Source organism: Ptychodera flava, chromosome 4 (genome assembly GCF_041260155.1).
Source record: "Ptychodera flava strain L36383 chromosome 4, AS_Pfla_20210202, whole genome shotgun sequence".
Classification (NCBI taxonomy): domain Eukaryota; kingdom Metazoa; phylum Hemichordata; class Enteropneusta; family Ptychoderidae; genus Ptychodera; species Ptychodera flava.
Window position 1 is genome coordinate 45,185,169 of NC_091931.1, and position 23,507 is coordinate 45,208,675.

At 36.0% G+C, this 23,507-nt stretch overlaps 1 long non-coding RNA gene across 2 annotated transcripts in view; it reads left to right on the forward strand.

The window, feature by feature from the left end:
• The first annotated feature begins 10,861 nt into the window (after window positions 1-10,861).
• LOC139130537 (uncharacterized) overlaps window positions 10,862-23,507 on the forward strand; it is a 94,695-nt gene continuing 82,049 nt past the window's right edge. The window contains exons 1-4 of one of the 2 annotated variants that reach the window (XR_011551899.1): window positions 10,865-11,040; window positions 11,224-11,300; window positions 11,430-11,628; window positions 13,466-13,621. This is a non-coding gene — a long non-coding RNA (uncharacterized lncRNA). Of the gene's footprint in view, window positions 11,041-11,223; window positions 11,301-11,429; window positions 11,629-13,465; window positions 13,622-23,507 lie in introns of those variants that run through there. The other variant, XR_011551900.1, reaches the window with a different exon arrangement.

Here is a 23,507-nt window from a genome sequence, read left to right on the forward strand (position 1 = left end):
CTCATTTGCTCTACTCATAGTTGTATAGATTTGTTTTATTTGCTATTTGTTGTAATAAATTTATCTTTCTCAAAAAAAGGGGTTCTCGACAAAAACTGAAATTGTGTTAGCACATGAACACATGATGTTAGTACACAAATATATTGCATAACTTTGTGTAATTGTCGGATTTTACAAAAAACTTGTCACACAGTACCACAGCTTCAAATAAAACAGAAAAATGAAGGGTTTATAATGGTATGACTGATTAAAAAAGTACCAGTCATTGCACCGTTTCGTTGAGTGTTAAAACGAAAGATTCTCCTCTTTTCAAAGAAGAGTATCAGTCTGAGAGTGCATATATGTTCATGTACAATATTTGACATAAATTCATAGATCGTCTAAAACTGAAATCGTTAGAAAGTATCATTGCTAGCTTTTTTTTATTTTTCCTCGGCGGCCAAAATTCATACTTATCTCCCGTCAAAGTCAGCATTCATTGGTATTCTATTTTATCGGATATCCTAAATATTATAATTTACTTCTTCTGAGTTTCAAACGGCATGAGGTGGATTTAGTTTCTTTTCTAGTTGTCTTATCACAATTCGTAGTCAGCTATATCCGATTTTGTCGTTCATGTTGGATAGTGTCGTTTTCTTCTCTTTAAATACACAAAAATTTCCTTGACTCTTCCCTGTCTGTTCCTCAACAACGGCGCATGAAAGATTGTTGGATTCTGCGGATCGGAGTATTTGTACTGTTTTTTGTTGGATTCCAAAGTTTGCATTGTGCGCTCTCAACGATATGACCTAGCGAAGCGGCGATTTCAGGTAGCTGAAGTTTTTCCAGCATCGTTACCTTGCTCGATTCTATCAGCCGATATCGTAGAGAATTTTATCGCCAATTTCTATTTAAACATTAACCATTGCCTGGTGTATACCTACTTGTCTCCCGACAGAGTGTTGAGAGAACTCCGATATGTGAGGAAATTACAGGTGGCATCCTACCTTTTTTGAAATCAAATGAAATTAATATTCATACATTGCTGCCTGCTGAAGCTTCCAAATATCAAAATATTGGCCATGCCAGACACTGTTGATAGAATCGTCTTGAATCGTCTCACATTTTCAATTTGAATGTAGACGATATCGTATCATCCTTTCTTGACATCCGAGTCCCGATAAATTCGCACGTCACAATTATCAGATAGTAGTTGACATGTTGTTCAGACGACATTTAGTTTCGTCCGTGTGAAGATACCAGATAATATTTTTCAAAGTAAGATCAGCGACGTTTCTTTCCATGCTGGCATTATTCCCAGAGTTTCTCCGAGCTGTTGGCCAGAAGATGGCATCAATACATCCTATTTTTTGGAAGGGGTCTGGTGTAGAATTTGGCAGGGTATCAAAAGCTTTGGCCATGTTTTGCATACAGATACCAGTTTTAATAGACAACAGTTTACTTCGTTCATTGTCATCTCAACAGATAATTTGATGACGGACGTGTGAACGTTTTAGTGTCAATGCATAGGCGATAATATGCGAAGTGATAGGCATCTTTATGTTTATATTACAAGTTTATATTATTTTATGTATATATTATATTTATGTATGTATGTATGTATGTATGTATGTATGTATGTATGTATGTATGTATGTATGTATGTATGTATGTATGTATGTATGTATGTATGTATATATTAATTCATATTCTATATGAGCAAAAACAAACTACAAATTAACTGTACTGTAGATGTTTAAGAATATATATCTTTTTTTTTTTTTTTTAATTTTATCTACTTTGAAGAAAAAAAGCGCACAAAACGACAACAAAAAAATACATAACACAGAAAACACAGGTGTACGAGGTAAAGAAGCTTACATTACTAGGGCACAAACATACCCCATTTCGTATTAAATTTCGTTTCACTTAAAACTTTCTGTTCAATGGCCATTATTTCTTTTACTTTCTTAGTGAAGGATATAAAGATGGTGTAATTTTTGTATATCTGCTTGCATACAATAGATATTTCCCAATAAGTATGATATGGTTCAGTACATTAGAATCACTTGGAGAACCTAATATAATGGTCTTACATGAAAATGACACACTTACATAGACCTTCAAAAAATTTTCTATAGCTTTCCACAACTTTTGTGCAATTTCACAATGCCAAAATAGATGCTCTACAGTTTCAATCTGGCTACAATGTTTACAAGTATTATCAGTTCTTATTTTATTTTTGAAAAGGAAGAGATTTGTTGCTATGATACGATGAAGAACCTTAAACTGGAAAACTCTAAGCTTTTCCTCCTTGGTAACTTTGTAAGGAAGATGCCAAATTTGTTTCCAGTTTACTTCTGTATCTTTAACATAGTCCATTTGCTCAAACTTAATCTCGGCAGTAGGTCTTACAAATTTTCTTTTAACAAGTAAACTATAAAAGTCCTGTGATTTACCTTTACCAATATCCACAACAACCCTCTCACAAATATCTACATTTGAAATGTGGTTACAAGCAAAAATTAAATCTTTCCATTCTCTTGGTATGGCATTAATAATGCCCAAATACGTTACAAAATCAGTGGAAACACTATATTTACTAATAAAGCTAGCATATGACATGAATTTACCATCATCATCAATAAGATTATGAATATATACGATGCCCTTGTTAATCCACTTATTATAACAAACTGATTTACCTTCAACTAGAATATTCTCATTATTCCAAATTATCTCTGAGATAGCATCTTGAGGAGTTGTAGGTAAACTATAATTTTGTAACTCTTTCCAAAATCTCAGGACATCCCTGTAAAACAAGGGGATGATGGTTTGCATTCTATGAATATTGTAATTACACTTCAGTAAAAATTTCAATCCCCCATAAGGACGGAAATAAAATTTGGGTATTATTCCCCATGAAGCAGTACTTTCAGCAATACGTACGGCCCATGCTAATTTGAAGGCCTTATTTTGAATTTCAATGTCAATCATACGTAGTCCACCCTCTTCCAACCCTCCAATCAGCGAGTCATTTTTTACATGGTGTTTCTTTCCCCTCCACAAAAAGCTGAACAAATGAGACCTTGTACAACTTATGTCCTTATCTGGAATTGAAATCGAATTCAAAACATAAAGTAAGTTTGAGACTCCAAAAGCTTTTAAAAGTACCACTTTTCCTCTAATAGAAAGATCTCTTGATTTCCAAATATTTAACTTGTCCCACATTTTTTAATTTTACAACTTAAGTTGAGATATAAATTCTTTGAGGCATTGTGGCCTAGAAAGATACCTAAATACCTTACTGGATCATTTATGGGTGTTATTTCATCCATCGCTTTCCACTGATGTTTCAAAGTACCCAAAAGCAATAATTCTGTCTTCTCTAAGTTAACTTCCAACCCTGAAAAGTCTTTAAAATGGCTAAGCATTGACAAAGCAATTTTAACAGATTTTGATCTTTTAAAATTAAAGTGGTATCATCTGCAAATCCAGAAATGGTTTGTTTTTGCCCATTTGGTAGTCTTATACCTTCTAAATACAATTGGAGCGAGCTGCTATAGCCAGTAGTTCTATTGCTATCACAAAAAGTATCAGTAGACAGGGGACAACCTTGTCTAATTCCCCTTTGTAATTTGAACCAACCAGTAGAGTGACCATTGTTAAGAACACAGCTTTCAATATTATTGTAAAATACAGATACCCATTTCTTAAAGGAATCTCCAAAATTAAATAAATCAATAGCTTTGTTCAAAAAATTCCATTCTAAGGTGTCAAACGCTTTGTAAAATCGATAAACATCATTGCTGCTGGTTGCCCAGTGCTTTCACACAAATCTATAATATCTGAAATTAAGCGAATATTGTCAATAATTTTTCTTCCTGGGATAAATGCGGACTGATCCTCATGAATAATTAACGGCAAAACATTTTCCAATCTTTTGGCAATACATCTACTAGCCAGTTTGTAATCAGTATTGAGCAGAGATACTGGTCTCCAATAACGAAGCTGGGATAGGTCTTTGTCCGGCTTTGGTAATAAAGTAATGACAGCTTGTTTTTGTGAATTTGAGAGAATTCCTCTGTTATAAGCAAAGTTCAGAGAGGCTAACAAGGCATCACTAATTACTTCCCAGAAAAACAAGTAAAACTCTGGAGGTAGACCATCACTACCAGGAGACTTATTTTTTGGAGCTCGTTTTAGTGCTTTAAAGATCTCATCCTTTGTCAGGGGACCCTCACACAGATGAACTTTATCTGGAGGCACTTTTGGAATATTTGAATGATTGAAAAAACCATAATCATCAGATGTATCTAAATCTACGGAAGACGAAGAATACAAGTTGGAATAAATTGTCTTTATATCATGTAAAATCTCTTTTTCACCTTGAATAAGGTGATTACTCACTCTCAGTTGACTTATTGTTTTCTTAGTATAGTTTCTTTGTTCTAAATTTAAAAAATATTTCGAACTCTTTCACCTTCTTTATACCACTGTTCTCTAGATCTGACAGCTGATCCCTTCACCTTTGCATCTGTTATCTTATCCAATTCTAGTTTTACAGACTCGTATTGATTCAGAACCCCTTCATTAAGATTATCATCAATTCTTTCTTCCAATCTATGCAATTCTAAATAAAGGTCTCTTTCCTTATCTTTTCTGTCTCTGGCTTTCTTTTTTGAATATGTAATTGTTGAATCCCTTATCTATATTTTAAAAATTCAAAAAGAGCACTATCACTTAAGTTTGATTCTCATGTATTGTTTCTGTAATCAGTGTATTCATCATTTGCATGTATTGTGTATCTTCTAATAAACTGCAATTAAATTTCCAAAAACCTGGGCCTCTTCTGCTTGTTGAGATCTCTAATGTAAGCGTTATTGCATCATGATCTGATTTGATGCTAGGAATAATATCACACTGTTTTACTTGCTTCTGAATAGAAGAAGGTATAAAAAAGTAGTCTAAACGGGATGCCGAGTTGCCCCTTCTCCATGTGAATCTATAAGCGTTTGGATTGCGTATTCTAAAAATATCTACAAGGCTAAGAGTGTCAATAAATTTATGGACCTCACTTCTAAAAACATTTCTAGAGTCAAGAGTATCTCCTTGTTTGTCCATTATTGGATCCAACGTAATATTAATATCACCCCCTACAATAATATTACTGTGAGGAAAATTTGCATGGAAAGCTGCTGATGCTCTTTCCAAAAACTCAATTTGCTCACGTTCTTTGTTTGGGACATAAAAACTTGCAATAACAATCATAAAGTCATCAATACCGATTTCAGCATATACAAATCTACCAAAAGTATCCTTTACAACACTGTTGAGGTGAAACTTAAACTTTCTATGAAAAAGAATAGCAGTACCACAGCTATTATTTGTACCATGCGAATAAATTATATTACCACCCCACTCCGATTTCCATTTGCGTTCAACTTCCAAAGTACTGTGGGTTTCTTGCAGAAGGATAATATCTGCTTGTTGTCTTCTACAAAATCTGAAAATAGCTTTCCGTTTAGTATATTTCCTTATACCTCGTACATTAAGACTGACAATTTTTACAGACATTCAACAAGAAAGAAAACAAAAAAGGACACAAAATGCTGCCAAACAAAGAAATCAAGAAAAAAAGAACAGGCAGCTGGAAAGTTATTCCGGAGAACAAATCACACTTTTCAATTTACAAAACTTGAAATGCTGTTGAAAGTACTATCGAGATATTTTGAGTGTTCAAGCAGAGTACATTTGTCCATTACAGTTTTCCATTCCGGAAAGACGGCTTCTTCCCTTCAGCGTACGTCTTTTTCATGACCTCGCCGAGAGACCGCTTCTTTTGATAGTCTTCTTGTATTAAGTCCTGCGTTACAAAAATACCAGTTTCTTTAAGCGCTTTTCTTGCTTGTATTTTAATCTTCTCTTCGCTGGTCGGCTGTAAAATCTCACAATAATATGTCCGGGAGAATTTTTCTTCCTTTGGCCTCGTACTCGATGGGCGTTCTCGACTCTGTCCACACCTGGTGCCATCTTGAATTTATCAACCAGCAATTCCTCGATTATCTGTTTGCAATTTTCATTTCCGTCTCTTTTAGCCCACCAAAGCGCAAGTTGTATCCTCTACTGTGTCTTTCCATGCTCTTTTGTTTTTCATTCATTTTCTGCATATTCTGTTTCAACTCTGTGTTTTCTCGCTCCAGTGTTCCACTCTCGACGTCAGCACAGAAATTTCGCAGGGAATCAAAAGTTTTGGCCATATTTTGCATACAGATGGGTCAAATAATGCCAATTTTAATAGACAACAGTTTACTTCATTAATTGTCTTACAACAGATAATTTGATGACGGACGTGTGAACATTTTAGTGTAAATGCATAGGCAATAATATACGAAGTGATATGCACCTAATATTTATGTTTATATCACAAATTTAGATTATTTTATGTTTACTGTTTTCGTATATATTGTTAACGATTTTGTATGAGCATAAAAATACCAATTAACTGATGGTTAAGAATCATAATCTTTAATTTTCTTCTTATTGTATTATCTCAAACAAGTTTGCCTTTTGTAACAAAAATATAATAGACCGACAAAAGACAAAACGGCGACACAGGATTTGATATTTCACCGAAATCTCGCACCCCATGAGGGTGTTACCGGCGGCAGGGAGGGGAAAGGCTGCCCCTAGTCTAATGCCGAACCCCTTCTCCAGGTCAAAGCCTGGTAGCCCCAGCACGAGACTGTCACACAGTACAATAAATTACCCACAATTCTCTTTGATTTGTATCCTCGAAGGTTACTTTTCTAAAAACTTTTTTAGTTCTGCATGTAAGCAATAATGCGCAGCATCATAATTATTTTTAAATGATATCTAGTAAAAGTACGTTTAGATATTTCTGTGAAAGTTTCAAAATAACCACTAAACAACCATATAAGTCACATTCTTTAGGTACTACAAATGCCATGCTTTTTGGGCAGCAAGTTATGACGAACTGAAGGGGTCATTCTCTGAGAAAACTTAGCATGCAAATTTCTTTTGTCACTTCCATTGCAAAAAAATCAATATCCTTTTGTTTTATAAAACAGGTGCAACAAGTCTCCCTACTTTCCGTCACATTATTCTGTATGGCTGAGGACACAATCTGTTACAAATTTTACAAAATTGCTATCTCCTCTCTCAATTATGCATAATTTTTAAAATCATCTAATATGAGAATTGAGAAAAATGGTGTGTATAAAAATACATTTCCAAAATTTTGATAAATAGTCTGTGAATTTGTCTACACATGGGAGACCTGGTAGACTACGCTGAGGAATCTCCGAGGATACAAATCGTAATGAACTATGGGAAACGAACAGTACTGTGATGTCTGGTCGTGCCTGGGATACGCTTGACTATCGCACAGTGTCTCTACATCGCTCTTCTGTATTTAAATCATCGTGCGAACAGCAAAACTCTATCTTCAGTTTCTTTCACACTTAGTGTTGAACATGAGTGTTGAACTTTGCATAAATCTGAATGGACAATTAGTTCCGAATTTAGCCAAGACCCTTACACACTGCATAGCTAACACCGAATTAATTAACACCTTGAATGGACACTTTCAATTGTGTCAGTATGCACAGTGCATACTGTACGTTTTTTTCTTTTCAAAGATCACAACACCAAAGGAAAGTAAATCTTCTGAACAAGATCGCTTACATATATACTGTCATCTCTCCATTTCCGTAATGGCGCTAGATACCATCATATCTGACAATCGTTTTATTCCATCTGTTCTCAAAAGATTAATAATTTCAATCGTGTTTTAGTCCGGACCGTGCGTCGATTGAATCCTCTTTGCTCAGAAAAGAGTGATGTGGTTTAACTCTGGCACACAAATACAATCGGCTCACAGTTAGAGTATGCCTATGGAAAGATAAGTCATAAAAATATAAACTCAAAGAGCAAAACAAATAAAACAGTCACTCTAGTGACTTGCGAAAAACCAAAGACCTTCGTTAGAATTGATCAACTTGAAGACTGTAATAGCTATACCTTTAGATATCATGATAACTGACTTTCCTTTCGTTAATATGCATTTGATCAATGTTTTCTCTTGTATTCTCTACTTTACCGTAAGAGTTATACGTATACATTATTTTCCATCCAACTTGCCAGCTTTTCCCATGAGTCGAGGATTGTTTTTCACAAGGAAAGCTTCAGTAATTACAGAGGATGGAACTGGGAATGGGGAGAGTCATTTTTACAAACCTGCCGATTCGGAGGGTCACATTTTGCAAACTTAGACTAAGGATGGGTCAAATTTTATGTTGTTTAGAGAATCTGAAAGCTTTCCACAATAATTCTATCAAGAGAAATGTAGTGAGCTGTCCCACAGTTCATACTAGACCTACAACATTGTGAATTAGTTCCATGAGATTGTTCAAACCAATCACCTGCTCAAATCCTGGATCCCCACAAAACCGTCTTACACCCCGATACAATATCGAAAGAAATTATATCTCGGGATGTTGCTTATGTCTATGCACTGAATATAGAAAAGATGACCCGAGAACGCGTTGATAATCAGGTTATATGAGAAAATGTTGGTCTACCTGTCTTCCCTTAATGTTTAATATAATCGTTTAACCTCTGCATATATATGCAAAATAAACCCCTTTATATAGAAAATACCTTAACACAACGTATAGCCTAATTAATACCTATAATCGACTAACACATTTCAAAGAAACTTCAAAAAGTTCAACACTGCATACACTGTGCACTGGTTTTTCTTTTCAAAAATTATGAGGTCAAGGAATTTAAATGTTGTAAACAAGATCACCGTGCAGTCGCCTCTCAACATGCATGATGGTGCTAGATAGCATCATTTGTGACGGTTTTTTCATTTAATCTTTATACTTTAAATTGTGTTTTAGATCTTTCATATCACGTTGTCATCAGATTTTAGTTACGTGATAGTTTCATGTATGAGACACTTGTGATCCTTACTGTGTTGTTGTGATGAGAGGACGACAAATAATCTTTGTGGAGTGACCGTGAATGACCGAAGTAAATTCAGCGTCTGCGGGGCAGTAACCAGACATTTTCAGACACTGTAAGTTGCTTTTTAATGTTGCTCTTTGTCAATTTCTTTAAAAGTCAGACGGACTTCCTGTTGTCACACATTGACATCCAAAGGGATCTGAAATAGAATCAAAGCCAAATAGGTCTTATCTATCACGGATATATAAGTCTACCTTCATGTATGGCGTACAGAAAGATATCTGCAACTTTTCATCAACGGAATCGTCAACGTCGATTGAGGGGGCAGAGGATTTTAACGGCACAGAATAATTTGCCGATGATTGTGCTCACAAGACTTAGGGGCCTTCGATTATAATATCTGACGCACTAGAAACATAATTCCTTAGTTTACGAGGGGAGTGAGTAAGACCCCAATTCGTTGTGCGTGCTTCAAAATCGCAATAAGCATCTGCTTTAGCAAAATATAAATAAAAAATCAGACCGTAAAATCATAACAATTACGATATTTTAATTCCAACACATGAAATCGCTAACATTCCTAACCTCGAGTAATGGACCTGTCTGTCGGACAATTATGAAACACGTCTTTTTGACACGTTTTGATACATTTGTTCCGGAAAAAGTCACATGATGAAAGATCGATATTTTCAAGACTCTTTCCGATGTTCTCACGTATTTGTGTCTTGCTAGAAGAAAATCACACCTATTCGGGGTCAACTCACTCTTTTTGTTACTCTGAAAGAGTGTAAAAATGTAACATTTCGTTATCTATATTCATGTGTAGATTTTGCACAAGTGTGAGTTCAAGACAGGTTGGTATTCAAGTTCCCCATCCATAGTAGAGAACACAGCTTTCCTGAAACCGATTTCGCACCGGGGAATTTCGTTTTGAGGGAGGAGGGGTCGCAAAAAGCACGTTAAAGTAGTTGGCGATTACAAGACTCAACCTTTTGCCGAAATTTTTCTGAAGGAAACTGGAAACCATGCCATTTTGACAACTTTAATAATTAAGTCTCTGTGGAAATAACTTTTCATCACATTCAAGTAATACTGTGCATGTGCAATATTGTGCGATCGACAAAATGAAAGTTTAGTTGAGAATGAATTTGCAGCATAGATTCCATTAGTAGCTTTATTGACATTTTGAGGAAGCATTGAGCTATCAGGATGTTTCTGTCACTATATCTCAAAATTCACAAGCATATGCAAAATCTTCCATATTACTATGCCCGCAATTGGTAGCAAAAATCTACCTCAGAGAAAAAAAGAATTTTCATTTAAAATCCTCAGCTTGAAAATCAGGTTTTAAAAATTGCACGTCTTCAAGTCAACTCCGCAACCATAGACTCGGATCATTGACAATTGATCTGTGTTGTATATTGATCCTTGGATAATACAGTGAGAATTTGACAAACGTGAGTGTGAAAATATCGGAACTATGGATGGGCATTTAATCTTTGGCATTCCCTGCAACACGATTAGTTGAATTAAGCATAGCTCCCGTAGGTCTGCTCGAGGGTGGATGACTGTAACGATTGAGTTCTCGATATCAAATACGATTTGATGCGTACACTGCATGTGACGATGTAAACTTTCTGGATTGCGCCCTCATCGAAATTGGTACAACTAGATGAACATTCATTTAGCATTTTGTCATTAATTGTAAAGATGCCATGAAAAAGGTTGACTTGAAATGGCCAGTTCCGCGGTTCCTATAATATCAGTACTCCGTGCAATAATATCAACAAGCGACGACAACAATGAATCGCGCAATCAGCACAACATAATTCTTTAATAAAATCATAAAATTCCTCTTAATATCGGCAGTGAACATAAAATTTGAAATAAGCATGCGTTGACATTTTACGGACCGCAATTTAATTATCTACAGTTACAGGAGAGTAGAGACGCAACACGAACTTCATAAGGTTCTCACGCATGTCCAGCAATAAATAGAACTGAGGGACCTGACTGTTCATATTAACGAACAGTCTCACAGACACAAAGTTCCTAACATCGAGATTGGTAATAACATCATTAATATTTTTGTCTTGATACTTTTCAAGACTTTCTCAGAGTTAAACGCGCAGGGCAAGGCAACCATACTCTTGTATTGCTTCTGACCATTTTTATAGTTTCAAGTCAACGTCATTGCATGGATAAGTCACACAGAATATTCACTGGAGTTTTCTCTCTTCAAATTTTCAGATTTTCCGTCTTCAATCATGAAGGGTGTCTTCATATGGCAGTACTCTGCGTTGTCGTGGTATCAGTCGACTGTTTTTGTGAGTATAGATGTCTACTTGTTAATATACAATACAGTATGTCGTGGCATCCTAGCATCGCAAAGTTGAATAATTACACAGTTTATGCTGGAAGTATGTTCGTCCCTTTTTATTATCTTTTTTGTCCAGGTGACTTTCGAAACACACCAGTTGAGATCTCCATCGACATGACTCCATCAAAACGAGCGGAACGGTTCCTCCTGAAAGGCTTGATGGGCATGAACAGTGAAGGTGTTGAACCTGCCAACTGTCCATGCAATAATTTCTATTGTTGCTCCGTGCTTGGACCTGATATTTGTACATCTGGTTGCCCAAGCGAACCGTAAAGGTACCTAATATTTTGTTCCATTGTTTACTACGATAGCAGGGTTTTCTCTCGACTGCGCAAATTGCGCATTTTGAGCCATTTTCTGCCCTTTAAAAGTTACTGATAGCGCAAAAATGGCACACAAAATACAGCAAGCAAATAGCCCATATGATGGTGATCCAAGCATATAGTGTAGTGACCTGTGAATTTGCTGTTGTTTCTGTCCCCTAAAATGTCAAGTATGCCCCCTGGTTTTCAACTGAGACACAACTCATTGGCATCAAAACTAGTGAGACAGGCATACACATCAAAAAGACTCGTTAGGACTTTAAAAAAGGTCTACGGTCGATATGACGACATCATGGCCAAATATGACACATCGGTCACTCAAATGATTAGCGACAGTAATCGATTAGCGATTGTAAATCACAAATGTCCCATGGACCTGGTAATGTATTACCTCGTATGGAAATGATTATTTGGACCAGTTTAATGTCATTTTGATGAATGGGGCAGAAATTACCGGCTTCAGTGAAAATGCAGAGAAACACTGCGATAGTACAAAAAGTCCAAAGTAATTTTTTGATGATTTCTCATTGTTTTTGTAATTTTCTAACATTTTGACGGATATTACTAGTGCATTCACTTTTTAGACAGGAACACCGCAAGTCTTGCACATGTAAGCCACGTTGGAAAGCCGGATGTTCGGTATACCGAAATGTTTAATGAAGTTGACTAAGAAACGGTAATTGACAAGACAGAATATAGAAAAGTTAAATAATGTTACGTCCTCAAAACTATAACATGGCTACGTGAACGAGAATCAACAAGTCGAGATTTATTGTTTCATTTTGAGGTTGTCATGGAAAAGCACAAATTTCCACATTCAACAACCGGTCGTATACTTTGGTTTTCACTCATTTAGTTTTGCAGAGTCATAACGTTAAAGTTTGATTAAAACAGAAATAATGTCAAATAATGTTTTAACGGTATATCAAGTTCTTGGTAGGTGTCCCGGTATTGCAATATATCTTTATCATTTCCTCTAATAATCGTATTTTGACTGTGATGAATCAGCAAAAACTTAATGAGCGAAACCAAGAATACATGAGTGGGTTCATTCATTAAAAGCGTTAGCAGCAATGTTCAAGCCCTGATTCTCGTATTTGTTCCTTTTGGCATGAACTTGATAAATTGTGTGTTGAACGTCATCAATAAAGCCCATGTCAGCAAGGGACTTATGGTCCTTTGTTCTCCTTTGAAAGTTGTGTCGATGTAAATAATGTGTTAGGACACGAATCTGATCAACAGCTTGCCCTTTTAAAGATCGGTTGCTTGGAAACAGGGTTAGCCGGCTAGGAAATAAAAGTGTTGTGCTCTGCCCTGTCATCATAGTACAATTATGCTACGTGCCATCCAGGGAGTCAAATTGAAAACATTTTACAAAAACAGGCCCCCATGGTTTTGGGACCGTGACCAAAACGAAAGTGAGTTAATCTGCAATAAACAATTACATTTGCCAGCGCAATAAACTTCAAAATGTTGTCCATGAAATCAGTAATTTACTAGCTTTTAACAAGGGTTGGTTTCAATGTTTTCTCCCCTCAAATGCATACATGAGCAGTATATATACCACTGCAAAACAAAATAATGGATGACCATAACTGGCATACCGGTCCGTTTCGAATTATTCTCTATAGGTTGCACAACTGTCTCTGTCTGTCTGTCTGTCTGTCTGTCTGTCTCTTTCTCATTCAACACACAGTACAATATCTCCTTCCCAAGCAATCATCAAAATATTTCCTTTTTCGAATAATAACTAACTGTTACTGAAATACGATCATCAATTACTTTGCAGACACCAAATGACGAGCGTCGAGAAGGTAAAGGCGTCCCCGTGATCCGTTTATCTACAGTCGTTGGATTTGGAGCTGAATGTTATTGCATTTGTTATTGGTACATGTAAGATCAAAGAAACTCCAACGGGAATAAATAAAATGGCATCTAAACAATATTTGTAAGTCTCTGTCATATGTAATTCCGACTTTTACAGTAAAACGAAGACGAAAATAGCTCAGATGAACATGAAACGGTGATATTTGTGGTCAAAGTAACGACCCTTAATTGCAAGAAGCAAACAAATGGAATCTTTATGGTGAAGTGGCCAGAGTACGAGACTTAAAAGTATACTGTCACCTGTTACCATGGAAAGAGAAAATCTAACCAATCACAGATTTTAAGCGGGTGGCCGCTTTTTAAAAACAGCACCCTCACATGGGCATTTTGAATACCAAGGAACGCCCCTTTGACCATATATGGGCATATTTAGATAAGAGGTGACTGTATACCTTTAAAATAAGAGAATAGTCATTTGTGACCCCCCATATAAGTATCTAATTGTTGGACTGAATTACGCTGTATGGCGAGCGAGATAGGATTATACTTGGTCCACGCTAAGCTGAAGTACAATTCAAACATCTCTCACAGCTGTGTTTTAAAAGGCGCCTTCACAAAAAACTCCGAATTATTCTTTAGGGAGGATGTAGCAATGTGTTCTTCTTCTGTGGCGGACGCCAAGTCGCGACGCAAGCCTGCCTGTTGTGTTTCGCCCGTTATCCAAAGCACTTTACTACATTCTATCACGGTCCCTCCACAAAATTATGGAGGGACCGTGATTCTATTCATTGCTTCTCCATTGCCTAGAAGTGTTGTGTTGCTTATGATGTTATTGAGCATCAGTCTGTTGGTCAACATAAAATAAAAAATGCAACCGGAACGTGAAAATATTTCTACAAAGTCGACCTGGAAAGACTGGTCGAGTATTTGAATCTCAAAGCAACAAGAAATAAGTTATTCAATCTACCTACCTAGTTCTCTGGATATTCAAATATTCTGTGTATTAAGGTAGGATGCGTCTCGGGGATGGATATTCTGACTCTCACAATTTTTTCAATTCTTTTCTGATCTACCACTCTAAGGGGTTCAGTTTGAAGCTCTACACTTGTTTTTCAAGTACCAAACTCTGCACGGTGACCCCTGGTTTTTATTCTTGATTTGGTAAAAAGACTGGTTGAAAGTCCCGTTGAGGAAAGTTTGAGCAAAACTGTAGGGCTTTCAGTCTCTCGGCGCGTACTACCTTAAAGAGTATACCCACTCAGTGTGTTACTGGATTAGCGAGCGCCTCAGACAAAAATTACAGCGAAATTGAGACTTGAGAAACTAATGAAGTGATGTTTTGTCTAAAAGTAAGCATAAGTGTGGAAGGAATGACTGCAAGAAGATTGCAACAGACCATCCTGAAGAAAGTTTCAAACAAAGATAAAAAACTGGATTGTTGATTACTGAACAGCTACTGTGCTGGATTACTTTCTGTTATAATGTATTGAGCTGCAGTTCCTTGTTAGGATCATGAAGGTAGTAGTTTGATATGCATCAGTCTATAAGTAATTTATACCCCTCGTTGTTCTTAAATGCACGGAAAATCATCGGCTGTCTTTACAAGGGTGGGCTCTCCCTGTGTTCTATTGACGATGCCAGGTGTATGATTCTCAGAGTTAAAAGGTTAGAATGGAGTGTGGTTGTTTTATTGCATTATCTATTGTTACGTTTCTTTGAACGGAATGCCAACCGGAACAAGTCTTATGCGTTCACAAAAAAAAGGGAAAGAAAACGACAAGAAAATGGCAAGTTGAACATTAAATGGTTTCAGAACCTGCTATGAATTGAATTTGTTCCTGTATTTGAGGATATAATATGGCACCTTATCTATGTCAAATGTCTATTCGATATAATGAGCGCGTTATTGCAAGGGTACAGTACCAGGTTGATTTTCCTAGCACATTTGTGTACTTTTCATTGCAATCGAAGTTAAACTTCAGAATACACCCGGTTGGAAAATACATGAATTAGCATGAGTTTTGAATAGATTGAAGCAAAATTATAGTAAGCCTATATATTTATATATGTGCTCAATTACAAAACCGTAATAATATGCAAATTACGATCATTTGCATGGTAAAATTTATCATGTTCTCAACACAATGAAATCCCATCCTGATGATTTCAAGTGCAAATTAGTATCATATTTAGCATGTCGTTTCAGGAATATTTGCATAAATACGGAAGTGTTTTGAATGTCAAAATGCGTGGGTATCTTAAGTGTGATCCACCCACTTGATGAAGAATGACGCAATCAACAGAAATTGTTAGAAGTACGCATGCGTACATATTACATTTTTACTAAGCTGTTCAATATTAACTTATACGTCGCAGTTCGCGTGCCCTGAAGGTTTCGAACCTTCCTGTAAGCCTTTCTGACATAAACATCGGACAATGTTACTATGCACCATGGGTAAATTCTCTACGTTTCAAGGAAAACTCTGTACTGGTATTCATACACAGTTAGTCGCAATCAAGCTGTTTTTTCTCTTCTTGGGGTCTGTAGAACGATATTTGCAGCACGTAAGATGATTACAGTCTGGACAAATAGTTATTCCATTTTCAAGAATAAAAAGTTAATGGTAATTCAAAATGTTGCTATGAAAAATCCTCGGGGGTACACAGTGGTATATATTTCTTCATACAGTGTATTATGCAAAAATCGTCTAATGACACCGATTGTCTATCCGTAGATTGCACACAAAAAAAAGCATTAATATATTAAAAAAATGAAAAATATGTCGGTTGATCATTGTGAAAATTCGACAATTTTATTTAGAGTGTAAAGTCAAAAAACTGAGTATTTCAGCTTTTTCCCTTGAACATTAAATGCAGAGCATGGTTGGTTTATATTTTATGTATAATGGAGTACAGGTAATAGTTTTTCATAATCAAATACAGTGATGGAATAAAATATTTCATATTTTGTTAACCCCAGTATGCTGGGATCAGTAGACCTAATTTTATTAACCCAAATAATTTAAAAAATTAAGAGAAAGAGCTTAAATGTTTTCTTGGCGCCATTTAACTAGCAATGGGTTGTAAAACACCCTAAGCCCATTTACATAAATCATGTCACATCAAATATAAGTACAACATTAGTTTTAACGTTCAGTTTTAGATTCTGTGAAATAACATGACATGAAAACTTAGATAAAGTGTCTTGTGTATAGACAGTAGGTATTGACAATGTGAATCCACTCATGTGTGTATGGCGATGTGGAGTGTAAACTACCATATCAGCTGAGGTAAAACTTTAACAGGAGGCTAGGTATCTAAATCATTTAAGGTGACGTAATTGGTCCATGGGAATTCCTTTATTGCAAAATGGAATATCTGTCGAGGACTCCTGTCAAATTCCTTCCATGGGCATACACGTATGTTTCAAAAGTTTGAAATCTTTCAGTCTTTTAAGCCATGCAGTTTTAGAATGAGGAACACAATGCAAGACGATTTTTGCTACATATACTCTTGTTTCAAGTAAAATATTACATTTCAAAAAATAGTATGAAGTGTTTGACTTAAATTAGTTGTTTATCATTAATACCAAAATTGAGGATTTTACCGCAAATATACACCTCTTCATCCTTCGAGAAAAACTATTGCTACCGTACTAAACTTTAGATTCTCTGCTTTTTGAAAATATATAGTATGATGGGTTTTCTTGCCATCTTAGATTAGAAATATTCCTTTGAAAAAACACTGTTGTGGCAACCTGCAGCTCCATCTTAAAGATGAAACAATTACTCTTTGTAGTTTTGCTGTCAACTACAAGCGGTGGAAAGCATACTACTGATTCTGGTATGGTTTACCAATACGGTCTCCATGCTACATCAGATAAATAAATGACGTCTAGATACATGTTGAATAAATTTGTGGCAAAGAATCTGTCTACAAACTTGGTATGTAGTGTACGCTGAAGAATACGCTCAAGAAAAGTAAGGTGCGATTTCTTTGGTACCTGATTGACATTCTCATTTAGCATTCCAAAGTTATCCTTTAAAACAACATTTGGTCTTCTTCCTGACCACCATCACCACCACCACCACCATCATCATCGTCACCGCCACCATTATCGGCACCACCACCACCACCACCACCACCAAAATGATAGAATAAAACAAAAACGAATACACAATGTATATTGTAGTCGAGCAAAACCTCAAAATATACATATTAATATTTAACTTTCATTGGGTTTCATCTATACGAAGACATATTTGTTTGAAGCATAATAAATGTAGTCACGGAGTCACGGCTGTCAATAAATTGAAAAATTCATTTCGGGCTTGGTAAATTAACAAAGTAAGATAAGTACTAATACTTTAATGACCATGAAAATATAGACAAGTCGTGTTTTATAAAATCATTGATATTGCTCATATGCTTTAAATGAGATTGATCAAATACTGCTATGCACCAAATTCTTGTCGTACACAAATCTGTAAATTTTGAATAGAATTTAAAGGTTGTAAAATGTATTGTACTATTTACTAGTATATATAGTAGTGTCTCCATTGATTCCAAACATTGCAAATCGTGTTAAAGAAGTCGCTACACGCTAATAATCAGATCCCTGGTCCCCCTTCGTCATTACTTTACGTTTACACCGCAAGCTTTAAACGTCTGCCTGTAGGAGCTATTTGCCGATTTTCTATCCCTGGTATACTCATTCCCCTCGACCAAAGAAATAAGGAACGTAATACACAGTGTAACTGGCTGCAGCAGCATCCTTCTCATGGACTTTTAGACAATCACATTCCTTAGCAAGATTGAAGGGTTGTTTGGTCTACGGACTGGTCAGTTTCTTCGGCCGGGGGGGGGGGGCGGTGGATTCATGGGGGGGGGGGTTTACCCTGTTTTTGACTTTGGTGATAGGGGGGTCACCATGTTTTTGAAATGCCCAATAGGGGGGTCAGTGTGTTTTTGAATTTCGACACAGGCTCATCATTGCCTAAAATGCATCGTGTCAGCCACAAATTTCATCCAGTGCATTTTTCGGCGCGCCCTTCGGGCGCGTAACTTTAATAATGAGACATATTTTTCAGCACGCTCAACTTTAACATATCAGGCATACATATATCAGAGATATATGTATGTTCAATATTTTTCAGCGTGCTCTTCGAGCGCATTACTTTAATATATCAGACATTTTCAGCACACCCTTCCTGTGCATTACTTTAATATACAAGACATATATGTCAGAGATATCAGGATGTTTCACATTTTTCTCCGCGCCCTTCGGGCGCCATACTTTAATAAATCAGAGATATAGCCAGGGATATTTTGATGTTTGCTACGTGAAAGTGTACTATTGAAATCTGCATTTCATATGAAAAGCATGACAAATTCCTGATACTTTTCTGTTCTCTCTATGAGAATTCAGTATGAGAAAGCAACATGCACAAATATCAATGTTACAAGAACAGGTCATCTCAGACTCTGCACACGTCAGATTTGGCTAAAATGCCTCTTTATGGTTCCTCAGGAGATTTAATTGGATGGCTGGCAAGTCTTAACACCCATCTAATTGGATGGCTGGCAAGTCTTAACACCCATCAAAGTTTTTGATTTACTGCTTTTTCCTGTTTGATATTAATAATTGACATCTATTTCTGTACAACAGTTCAGGATATCTGGTCAAGCATAGAAAGTGTGAAATACATTCACAGCTCATTCAAAATGTACTGTATTTAAACTTTAAGATTGACACTTTGAAATTCCTATCATACAACTGACATGCCAACAATTTCATTAAAACACAGAATGACTTAAAATATAAATGTATGTAAAATATAACACATATAAATACATATATATATATATATATATATATATATATATATATATATATATATATATATATATATATATATATATAAAGTTGTCGCGTGCAGGGGGGGGTCACCCTGTTTTCAAAATTTGGAACAGGGGGGTCACCCTGTTTCCAAAATTTGGAATAGGGGGTTCAGCCGATTTTTGACATCGGCAAAAAATAATCCACCGGCCCCCCCCCCCCCCCCCAGGCCGAAGAAACTGACCAGTCCCTAATAAAGGTTTTAATCATGTAGACACAGAGAAGAATACACCTTGGTCTTTGGTAAGGACTATTGTTGTAAAAGGATGAAAGTTATTTTATTGTCCGTACTTGTTCGCGTGTTCAATGTTTTCCTCTGCACAGTTGCTAGAGCTAGTAGAGAATCAGCGACAAATGGAAATGAAATTTTAAGTGCATTATTTTGTGTGGAAATATGTACATCGCTTGGGGAAATATTAAAACTTAATTGCTTGAAAACGAAAACGTAGCCTATCTTACACATTTATTTGTTTTTCTGAAACACAGTGCTAATATGATAATCACGAACCACTTCAAATGGTGTTTCACTGATCGTGTCGTGCACATATGATAAAAACATTTGATTTTCGCATGCTCATTATTACTTCGTAAAAGTATGTACATCGCTTGCGGAAATAATAAACTTAAGTGTTTGAAAATGAAAACGTAACCTATCAAACAAGGAAACATTGTCACGAAATATCAATGGGCAAACACTGTCGATATCAAACAAATTTGAAACGTCATGATTCCTCAAAGGGAATACACAATCACTTGTTCACGCCGCCTAACAATAACCAAATCAATCATTAACTTCCTAAAGTCGCCCTCATGTTTCATTCATACCATTAATATAATTATATTGTCACGCATTTCTGCCGAATATAACTGTATATAAGTCCGGACATCTGTTACTTTCAGTTAATTTCAGTTGTCTACGAACACTATCTTTCGGCTGATAAAGTTGTTTGTGCACCGGTAGAAGATTCCTACAACTGTAAGTATGCCCGATCTATCGTCTTTAAAGTCAAATACCCGTTGTTTTCTTATGTACATGTTATGCAGAGATGCAAATTTTGCTACAGTGGCGCATAGCATCCGCCAACATTAAGAATCATCGTAGACCGGCAATACAACATTCAATATTTTATTTTTCATATATATCGAGAAAAACAATCCGGTCGCCTCATGAAGTGGTGATTCCTGTTAATGCATGGTTCACTATTTTTACTGGAGGTTAGTCACTAACTGGAAAACATCTGGAAGAAAAACAATTGTAAAACATATTTTTAGCATTGCATTAATGAGTTGAAGTTAACATATAAGCTTAGTAAGTGAAAACATCTTCCACTGTGGACCAAGATGTAACTGAAATGTTTCCGTGTTTCAGTATCACTGCAGTTGTCTGTAAATTGAAATTTTTTGTCACTATTTTGCAACTTCATTCACATTTTTAAGATCATCATCACGAACAATGTTCACCATAGTTTACTTCCAAAAGTCATTAAATATCCAAAATTTTAATTAGCTGAAATAAAAAGTGCTAAATTTCTTTGGCTGCTGTCATGGTATCACCACTTTACATAGTAACTCCCTAGTTGCCTTTTTGTCAAGCTTCAAATGGAAAACTGTGAAAGCTCATAAGTTATGCAATTTCCATATGTCTTTCACCAATACAATATAACTACCCCATCAACATAAATACAAATGATAATTCATTAAATATGCAAATAAGTAATTAAATCCATGTTACCCCTTAATATATTTCACCGCTTATATATCCTATTGTGATGAACATTTGTAGCTATACTCTCATGAAATGTCATGCAGCCTTTTTAAATTTGTGTCTTTTTTTTCTAAAAATCATTATGCAAATAAACATAAAAATTTGCAAACTAAACATATCAATATCTAATCAGTTCTTGCTATTACCTAACAAAATCTACGTACTTATCTCATTCCGATCTGACATGCAGCTATTCTTGAGATATCGCACCGACAGACAGACAGACAGACAGACAGACAGACAGACAGACAGACACGAACAGGTAGACACACAGACATCGCTGCAACATTAGCTTACATCTGTGGACACGTGAGATAAAATAATATATGCCTTGACTACTGGGACAAAACATTTTGTATCTGAGGAAGGCCGGGTCAAATACTCATTTTAACCCTATTGCCATCCGATGATGCATCCTTTACGTGTTTCAAGGCTCTGCACAACGTCTAAGTAAAAGGTTCTGACTTTCACTCTCTACTTTGTCGGCTCATTCTTTGGGTGTTTCTGCAGATCTGACAAACAGGATCGGCCGTACCATGGGAGGCCATGTCGTAAACAAATACTGTTCGCTGTTGTATTTCAGCGCGTCAAAGTTACGACGAGTAAATCCTTCGCAAAAAAAGTGAATTACAACAAGAACTGTGAACCGTTGAAAGCCGAGTCCTTGAGCACATGTCATAGCTTCAAAATATTTTGTTTTGAGTTTGTAGAAGTGAAAGGTGCCCAGCTACAGATTCACAAGCGAATCACTTTTCAAATTCTCGGTGGCCATAATTTATCGAGTCAGAGTCGGCATATGTGATAAAAGAAAGACATAGCTAATTATGTTTTCTTCTCAAACATGACTTGTACAGACATGTTGCAAGTACAACCTAAGATGTTCTTAGCAATAACATACATGATTTCTATATGCTTGTCCTTATTGATTTAAATTCTGCAGATCAACAATGATGAAGAAACTGTGTCTGTTGATTGCCTTGTACTGTGTTCTTGTTTTGACTGTGGAATCTTTCGGTAAGTAGGTTTTCCTTGCCAACTTTTCAAGCATATCATGCCACACTCTGATGTTGAAAGACGAAGACCTCCAGGGGAGAGGAGATGGATATTTGTTAAGGGAGCGTTCACTTATTATGGCCGGGGGTGGGCCGGCAAACTCCAGGGGGGGGGGTCACCTCAAATTTGAAACTGCAAAGGGGGTCATGTATTTTCAAACAGCTCAGAGGGGGGTCACTTAATTTTCATAAGTATCCGTCCCGTCAAAAAGCAGTTTCAGTGTTCAGAAATATTCTGGGAGATAAAAATGATTCGTTGCATGATTTCATTCTCTGAAGTTATTCACCTGTAAATCTGAACAAAAATATAATTATCTGTCACATGAACGTCTTGACTCGACAACTCTGAAGCTTGTCTTATTGTAAATCAAGCTCACTGCACTGAGGGCAATGAACAATTCCTATTACTTATATATAGAGATATAGCTAGTTTTGTCAGGGAAATTATTTAACAGTTACCTGTACTGAGACTACTAGTACCATGAAAAGTTAAATAATACTTTTAGATGAAATTCCAATATCATAATTGTTGTCCACATCTGAACTTTTAAATACCCTATTTGAATCAAGTACATTTGTATCAATTATCAAACACCTATAAAAGCACAAATTAATTTAGTTTAGCATTGTAAAAAAATTATTCTTAGTTTTCTCATAGACTCTAATATATAGTGAATCAACATTTCGGTGAAATTCCAAAATAGAATTTCTTGCACACATATCAACCTTTAACCAACCTAGGCTAACTAAGTACTTTAAAATGAATTATCAAATGTCTATAAATACACAGATTTTGATAGATTTGTACCGGAAAAAATATTCATTTTCCTCATAGACTCCCATGTACAGTGAATCTACATTTTGATATAATTCCAAAATCAAATTTCTGGCGAACACATCCATTTGTTACCACCCTAATCTAATCAAGTACATTGATATCAATAATCGAGAGTACATAAATACATGGGTTTACCTATTTTTGTGTTGGAAAAAAGTTATTTATACTTTCCTCATAGACTCCCACGTATAGTGGATGAACATTTTTGGTGAAATTCTAAGGTCAAACTTTTTGTCCACATGCCATTTGTAACAACCCTATTTCATTGGAGAGGGGTAAGTAATTAAGTAATTAACGAAGGAAAAAATGAAGGCGACTATGCATCGCCATTCAGGTTTAAGAGGGCGTCTTAGTGAAAAGACAGCTTGCTGTGCAATGTTTCGTGCCGATCTATTGACCTTTGGAGGAGCTCTTTGAATAAAAATCTTACGAATTTCTATTTTGCTTTCA